Consider the following 7,895-nt stretch of genomic DNA (forward strand, 5'->3'; position numbering starts at 1 on the left):
CCTTTTCTTTTCTTTTATTTTTATTTCAGCATTTTTTCCCCTTTATTTATTTATTTATTTATTTTTAAATTGCGTGGGTTGTTTATTTTCAGTTATTTATTTATTTAATTTTAATTGCGTGGTTTGCGTCTTTAAATTCTTAGATGACGAATGGTTAGGACGTTATTTTAGATACATATGTTTAGGACGGTAATTAGATCACAACCATTAATCGGTTCACTTTCGCATTATTAAAAGAAATAAAAAAATAAAGTGGCTGCTCTCCCTGTGTTCGACCCGTAGCTACACTGATCCGTACGCTTGCGGTTACATTTTAAATCTCAAACAATCAACCGCTCCACTAATCTCTGATATCTCCCCTTATCCATAGGATCACCTTCCTTGCTACTTAGGGACTATTCTCTGCGACTATACACATGTATCTCCTGGTTGAGGTGAAGTAGGAGAAGTAGGGGTGTCACTCTCCCCCTGAAATGGGATACTAGTCGGGATAACAATTTCAAGAGACGGCGGCACATCTTCGACAATTGAATGAGACTCCACCTGAAGAGGTGTCATAATGTAGTAGGACAGATTCATAAAAGACATCTAAAGTCACAAACCAACGCCTAGTAAGAGGATGAAATCACCGATAGCCTTTCTGAGTAGGAGCAACTAGAAAAATGCATCGGAGACCACGAGGATCAAACTTTCCATTAGGATGATAATCACGAGCATAGCAAACACTACCAAATACCTTAGGAGGAATAGAAAAAGCAACGGAACCTTGGATAAGATCCAAAGGGGAGCGGAAGCCATGGACCTGAGAAGGCATTCGGTTGTTAAGAAAGGCAACAGTGAGAATTAAGTCGCTCCAATATTGCGAAGGAACATGCATCTCAATCATAAGAGAGCGTGCTACATCATAGAGGTGGAGATTCTTCCACTCAACAACCCCATTCTGAGTCGGAGTATCCACACAACTAGTCTGATGAATCATCCCATGATAACAAAGGTAAGTTTGAAAGGACCCTTCAACGTATTCACAGCCATTGTGGCTTCGAAGGATCTTAATAGTAGCACCGAACTGAGTCTAAACCATGCGGTGAAACTGCTGAAAGCAACAGAAGGTCTCACCCTTAGTTCGCATCATATAAACCCAAGTAGTCCGAGAATGACAATCAATAAAAGAGACAAACCACCGATAACCATTGACAGACACATGGTGGGATGGACCCCAAATATCAGAATGTATCAATGAAAAAGAAGTGGCACTTTCATTTTTCAAAGACAAAATAAGTGATTCCAGTTTGTTTGGCCAAAAGACATCTCACAAAAAAACTGACTCGAATTACAATTTTTAAAGGAAGGAAAAACTTTAGCTAAAGTTCCCAAGGGGGGATGTCCCAACCGACGATGCCACTGCAGTAACTCAAAGATGGGAGGTGACGCAGAAGAAGTCTAAAGAGCCTGAACAGAGACTAAAGCCGAGTCATCATCAAGCAGATACAGACCACTACGTACCCTACCAGAGCCAATCGTTGCCCCTATCACCAGATCCTAAAAAAAAAAACACAATGAAACGGGAAAACTTTGCAATTAAGACTGGAAGTAAGACTACTAATGGACAAAAGGTTAGTGGGAAAAGAAGGAACATGCAATACAGTAGAAATGGGTAAAGAAGGGGTACATCTAATATAACCCTTTCCTAGAATAGTGGAATAAGTCCCATTAGCCAATTTGACCAACCATTACCAGAACAAGTAGTGTACTATGAAAAAAGAGGCAAGTGGCTTGTCATATGATCAGAAGCCCCAGAGTCTATAATCCAAGGGTAGAAGGGATAGACATAGTATGGCCACAAAAGGAGATACCTGACCCAGAAGAAGTGGAATGAGCAAAGCTCGTAGTGGCTGGTGCAAGAGAGTCTGGATGTGTTAAGAGGCACCAGAGGGCAGTAAGCTCATCAGATGATAATGAGGCTACTGAGGTGCTAAGAGCAGAGTCAGAGTCAAGGCTCTCAGTATGGTTGTCCTACCCAGAAGTACCAACACGACCCTTCCCTCGCCCTTTTCCAGATGTATCAGTAGGATGGCCATAAAGCTTCCAGTAGTGCTCCTTGGTGTCATGCTCCTTCCCACAGTAATCGCACTTCACTGGAGTCTTGGTAGAGGAGCCACCAGATTGTGGGGCTGCACTAAGGGACTGAGTGCTAGAGACAAGTGCAAATCTCTTAGTAGGAGTGGTGGCTTGCTGTGGAAGCATAGTGGTACATCGACTGTCCTCAAGTTGGATCACAGCATATACTTGATCCAAGGTAGGAAAGGGGTCACAACTCAAAACTTGGGACAGCAGCTGATCAAACTCCACATTCAGACCGGCTAGAAAGTCATAGACCCTGATCTTGTCCTCTCGCTTATGAAAAATGGTGACATCTTTAGGGGTGGAAGGAGTATACTCATAGAAATCCAAATCAATCTATAGTGTCCGCAACTCATAGTAGTACTGTGACAGAGTGAGCCCTCTCTGCCTCAAATCATGAACCTTCTGGTGAAGCTCAAAGACCTGAGCATCATTCCCTGCCTGGGAATAGATATCCTGGACAGACTTCCAGATCTTCGTAGTGGAATCAAGGAAGAGATAGCCACGCAAAAGTTGTGGTAATATGAAGTTGACAAGGAAGGCCATAACCAGAGAGTTGGCACACTCCCACTTGTCAATCTCAGGACCGGTGGTCGGACACTTCGTGGTTCCAGTGAAGTACCGGTAATAACAACGGGAATTGATGAAGATGCAGACCGAGTGTGACCACATAAGGTAGTTTGTGCCATCGAGCTTGATAGCACAAGGAGGAAAGGTAAGAAGAGCCATGGTGTCTCCGCTAGTAGAAGTAGATGAGTTGGTAGACATGGTTTCTAGTCAAGGGGACTGTGCAAATGGAAGAGACACTAACCGGAGACAGAGAAAGCACCAAAATAACCAGAAAAAGCTAGAAAACCTTAAAAATCGATAAAGGGTAAAACCCTGAGAAAATGATTTTGGGGATAGATCTAGAACAGAGATCTCAAATGTAAAAGTGGTCGGTAGATACCACTACAAGGATAAGGGGCACCGATCGCAACAAACATTAAGACGATTGGAGCATCAAGCGGGGAAAAAGCATCAAGGCAATGGAAAAAACGATTTCAGGGAGAAACCCTGAAAAAGTGATAAAAAAGGTTCTGGGTCACTCAGATCATTGTAGAAGAGAGTCTGAGAGTCCAGGGGAAGGATGGATGGAGGCTAAAAACCCTCTTAGTGGTTTAAGAAGCTCTCACCAAGAGAAAGAAGTAGATGAAGAGAGATGGAGGGAGGCACAAATGGAGGAGGCACTGGGAGAGAGAGAAATGAGAAAGAGGCAAAGAGATGGAGAAGGGGAAGAGTCCTTAGGGTATTGGATCCTATGGCTCTAATGCTATGCTGGACGGGGTAATGACTTGTGTCTAATATGACACTAGCCCTCTTTATTTATAACAATGGAGAGAAGGTTCTAGAGAATTACAAAGACCATTAAACCCCTTAGGGTCCGTTTGGTAACTGACATTTTCTCTAAAACTCATAAAACCCATTATTACAACATCTTCTCTCCTACCCATGGTTCATATTTCGGCTTATTTTGGTTTCAACATGAGTGTAAATGAAACATAGGTCGACTTCCTAGGTATGAAAACTTCTGATCAAAATTTCGGCATTTTGGTCTAGTTTCAGTTATAGTGTCTTTTCGGTCAAAATGCCACAAAAAATTGTTTATAAAAACACTATTTTGATCGAAATAGGTCAAACGACCCTGTGCATTTAGAGAGGTTTCAACTTTCAACAGCGAGGGGGGGAAGTCCAAAAATAAACACAGATTCGATATTTTTGGCTACTACCAGAGTATCAGATCAGATCTATATCCGGTGGACCGTGACTAAATTGTTCTGTCAAATTTCCAGATCTGATTACTTGTTTGCTGTTATATTCTGCTAGATTTTATCTCAATTTGCTTCTGTATTCTCAAATTTATTTTCTTCCAAAATCTGTTGGAAACCCTAAATCTTCTGTTAAATTCTGTAAATTCTGTTACTTTCATCCGAGTTGCTTTTCTGAATTCCTGAACTTACTAACAATCACTGCAGTTCTGATACAGTTTATTTAGATTCCTTATTGCAATAGGATTGTTCTAGATCTCATAATCCAGCCATCAGAATATGGTGAAAATTTGCAGACCAGTTCTGCCAGTTAAACTAGTTATCGATTGAATTTTTGAGCTGTTCAGTCTGATCTGCTGAAGCAATTAAGTTATCATTGTTTCTGGTTCTTTTCCCCATTTCCTGCGCTCCTATTGATCCTATTCTTCAATTAGATATTCGCTAGAGGTATAGAAAGCCTATCACAATAGCTCTTTTTCAATGCTAACTACACCATACTGTTGACTCTCAAAGATCACAGTTTCATGACAAAGGCACTTAAACCCATTTTATTACAGCTAGGTGAGCTATCTCCAACTGCTTCCCAACTCAGCCTCTCCTCATCTATGGCACATTCATGTTTCCCCCTCTTGCTGTCTTTGCTAGAATGGTACCAAAGATGTCAATCATCTCTTCTTCCATTGCCCCCTTCTCCTATAAGATATGAAAGAGGGTTCTTAGTAAGTGCTGGCAGTCTAGAAGAGCCATTGTTCAAAATCTCGCCGAGATCTCGCATCTCATTAATTTCGGGATTTTTTTTTGGCCGAGACGAGATGTCCTACGAATTACTAAAAGGACATAATCTCGGTTGATATTTTGGTATCTTGGTATCGTTTCGACGAGATACCGAAATGACACCAACCTAAGCCTATAAATACATCATTTCGTTTGGGGCAGTCGAAATTTCGACTCCAACTCGTCTGTTTTGGTGAAATTTCGGCTCCTTGCATTTGAATACAAAATCACTCTATTGCCCACAAATTAGCCATATCATCACATCTATTGCCTTGAAGATCACTTCAACTTGAAGATCTACACATTTTAAGCTTTGGAAAGGTAAACCACTTTCCCCAAAACCGTTTTTTTTTAAATAGTATCATAAATATATGTTGGATAGGGCTAGATATTTTATATGTTAGACACTAGAGGCCGATTATGACTGCATGGAGTTGATTTTTTTTTTTTTGGTTCATAAATATTTTTTTTTTATTTTTCTGGTTTAAAAATGCATTTTCCATCAAAATAAATTGTATCTTTTTATGGTAATGGTGATGGTGATGGTGATGGTGATGGGGGCAAGGATTAAAGTATCGGTATCGGTCGCCGTATCGGTTGGCCAAAATTAAGATACATATCGGAGATACGCGAAGCTAGGGTAAAGATTAGCACATAAATGGATAGGAAACACATTTTTATACACTTTTACATAAATTTTTTGTTAAAAAAACCTATTGATAGCATGTATTATGCAAAAATACTAAATTGAAGGTATCACACTAAGAATTCAGGGTTTGTAATCGTCTAATAAATGTAAAATCCTTGTTCCCAACATTGATTTTCACTTTAGTTATAGAGAAATATGGCTGGCAGCAACTTTAGAACAAAAACCCCTTAAAAAATCGTGTTTTTTCTAAAAAATGAACCATCTTGGCCATTATATAACCGTAGCGCATTGTATTGGTGCGTATCGTACCATATCGGTATGTTTCGGTCGATACATACCGATATATACCGAAATGTACATTTCACCTCCATTTTATATTTTCCATAGAATATTGGTACGTATTGGTGTGCATCAATATATATCGTAGGATACATATCAATATGAAAGGATTTAAAAATTCTATGTATCGTAACAGTGTGTATCATATCGGTAAGGACCGATACAGATACGTATTGGCCGATATGGTATGATACATACCGATACTTAAAATCATGGATGGGACTGGTGATAGATTTGAAAGAGTTTGAGAGCAACATGAACAAGTCGAGCTAGACCAGGAGCCAATGCGATTCACTGAGGAGTCAATTTGACTATACCAAACAAGATGCTGATCACGGTGCACGCCAATCAGGTGGAGGGAGGAGTTCAGGCTACACTAGAGGGCCTTGTCGCCGATTCGGTGGAGATGGGAAGCTAGATTGTATGGACGTTGATAGTCTATCTACTTCTATTGGCGGAATGAGTTTGAGTAAAGGGGATAGTCATCCTCACAGTGAGAATAAAGGGAGTGGGCATTGGCATGCCCCATTGTTTATCGAAAGAGCACCTGGTCGGAGTATTATGGACCATATGGTCAATTCACTAGGATAGGGCATACATCTGGTTCATCCATTCCCAGTATTGACTATGGCTCCGAGACCTAATCACCTGGTGGTGGCTTTGTGGACAGCTTATTTTCTTACCCAGCCTAACCGTACATGTTGCTGGAAGCATCAGTTGACAATAGCTCAATGGCGGGTCTTCTTCTTCTTTATATTATGGTGGTGACATAGACCCTCAAATAGGTTACCTTCAGTATGTAGATGACTCAGTTTTTCTTACAGTTGTAGAGGACTACGTTTGATTCTTCTCTCAGAATATGACATGGCATGTATTTATGGTGCAGTCAGAGGAAAATGCACGTCGACTCCATTGTACTGGGCGTGGAATCCAGCCAGACCGTTATAGTTCTTTCTTGTAGACAGTCATTATGATTAATGTTGTATAGCTAATATGTTTGGGACTTGGGATATTGCCATTTGGGACTTTGAGATTTAAGAGTAAGATGCTCAGTGGATGACTTTAGTTGGGGCTTGGGAGTTAGGGAGTTGCATAGTATATTACTCTAGTACTCTAAATATTAGTTAACTAATGTTGATGTATGTTTTGATCATGGTTTAGATGCATTATTTAATTGTTTTACTATCATATTATATCTTGTTCTAGTAATGAAGTAGGTAAGATCTCCATTCTCCAGAACAGTTCGATGGTTGCTGCCAAACTAGGGTGCAACTCTAAAACAGTCATGTTCTAATATTTTTGCAAATTTAAGTTCTAAGCATATTTATTAACCTTAAAAAAATATATCCACCAAGTTTTAGATCATAATATAGCCGTTTGACCACCGAAACAGTCAACCGATAAAAAAAGAAAAATACACCAAATCGCAGAGATCTCGCCGAGATTTCGAACCTTGAGAATAGCTACTCTCCCTCTCAGTAGAGAATGGATCCGGATCGATATGACCTTTGCTGGTTCCTCCATCTATGATGTCGCTAGTAAGTTTGCTTTTTATGCTACCATCTCCAATGTTTGGATGGAGTGAAATCTTCGTAGATGGACATCCAATTCCAGATCCTACAGCCAGATTTGGAAGGCCATGTACTTTGACGTTTGCTACAAACTTATCTCCCTCGCTCATTGTAGTGTAAAGGATTCCCCAAGGAACAGGCTTATTGTTGTATCCTTGGGTCTGCCCTCCTCCACCCTTCTTCCCCCCTACCCCCAGTAGCTTTGTTGTTGCCTTCCTTTAGCAGGTATGCTTTTGGGTGTTTTTTTCTTGTTGGCTTGAAGTGAGCCTCTCCCCCACTCTCCCCTTGTATATTCTTCTTTTTTGCTTAATTTAGTTGTTTATTCATCCAAGAAAAAACAAACCCAATTTATTACCTTGTAAAACGTGTTCTTTTTCAAGTAGTTTTTGAGCAAATGTTGGGTCAAACGAATTCTCCATCCAAGTGCCAGTTTTGATTTCGAGTGTCTGCATAAAAACCAAAAAAGTGTAATTTGGAAACTAATAATAATTTTTACAACACCATGCAAGCCATGTAAACAATAGGCACGGGCGAGCACAATGCTTGAAGATTCATATCAGAGTATTTTCCCTTTTAAGATCAACTTAAATGGCCAAGTCCTCATTAAACTTCAAAAGCAAATTTTGAAATAAA

The sequence above is a fragment of the Macadamia integrifolia genome, chromosome 7 (genome assembly GCF_013358625.1).
Source record: "Macadamia integrifolia cultivar HAES 741 chromosome 7, SCU_Mint_v3, whole genome shotgun sequence".
NCBI lineage: Eukaryota > Viridiplantae > Streptophyta > Magnoliopsida > Proteales > Proteaceae > Macadamia > Macadamia integrifolia.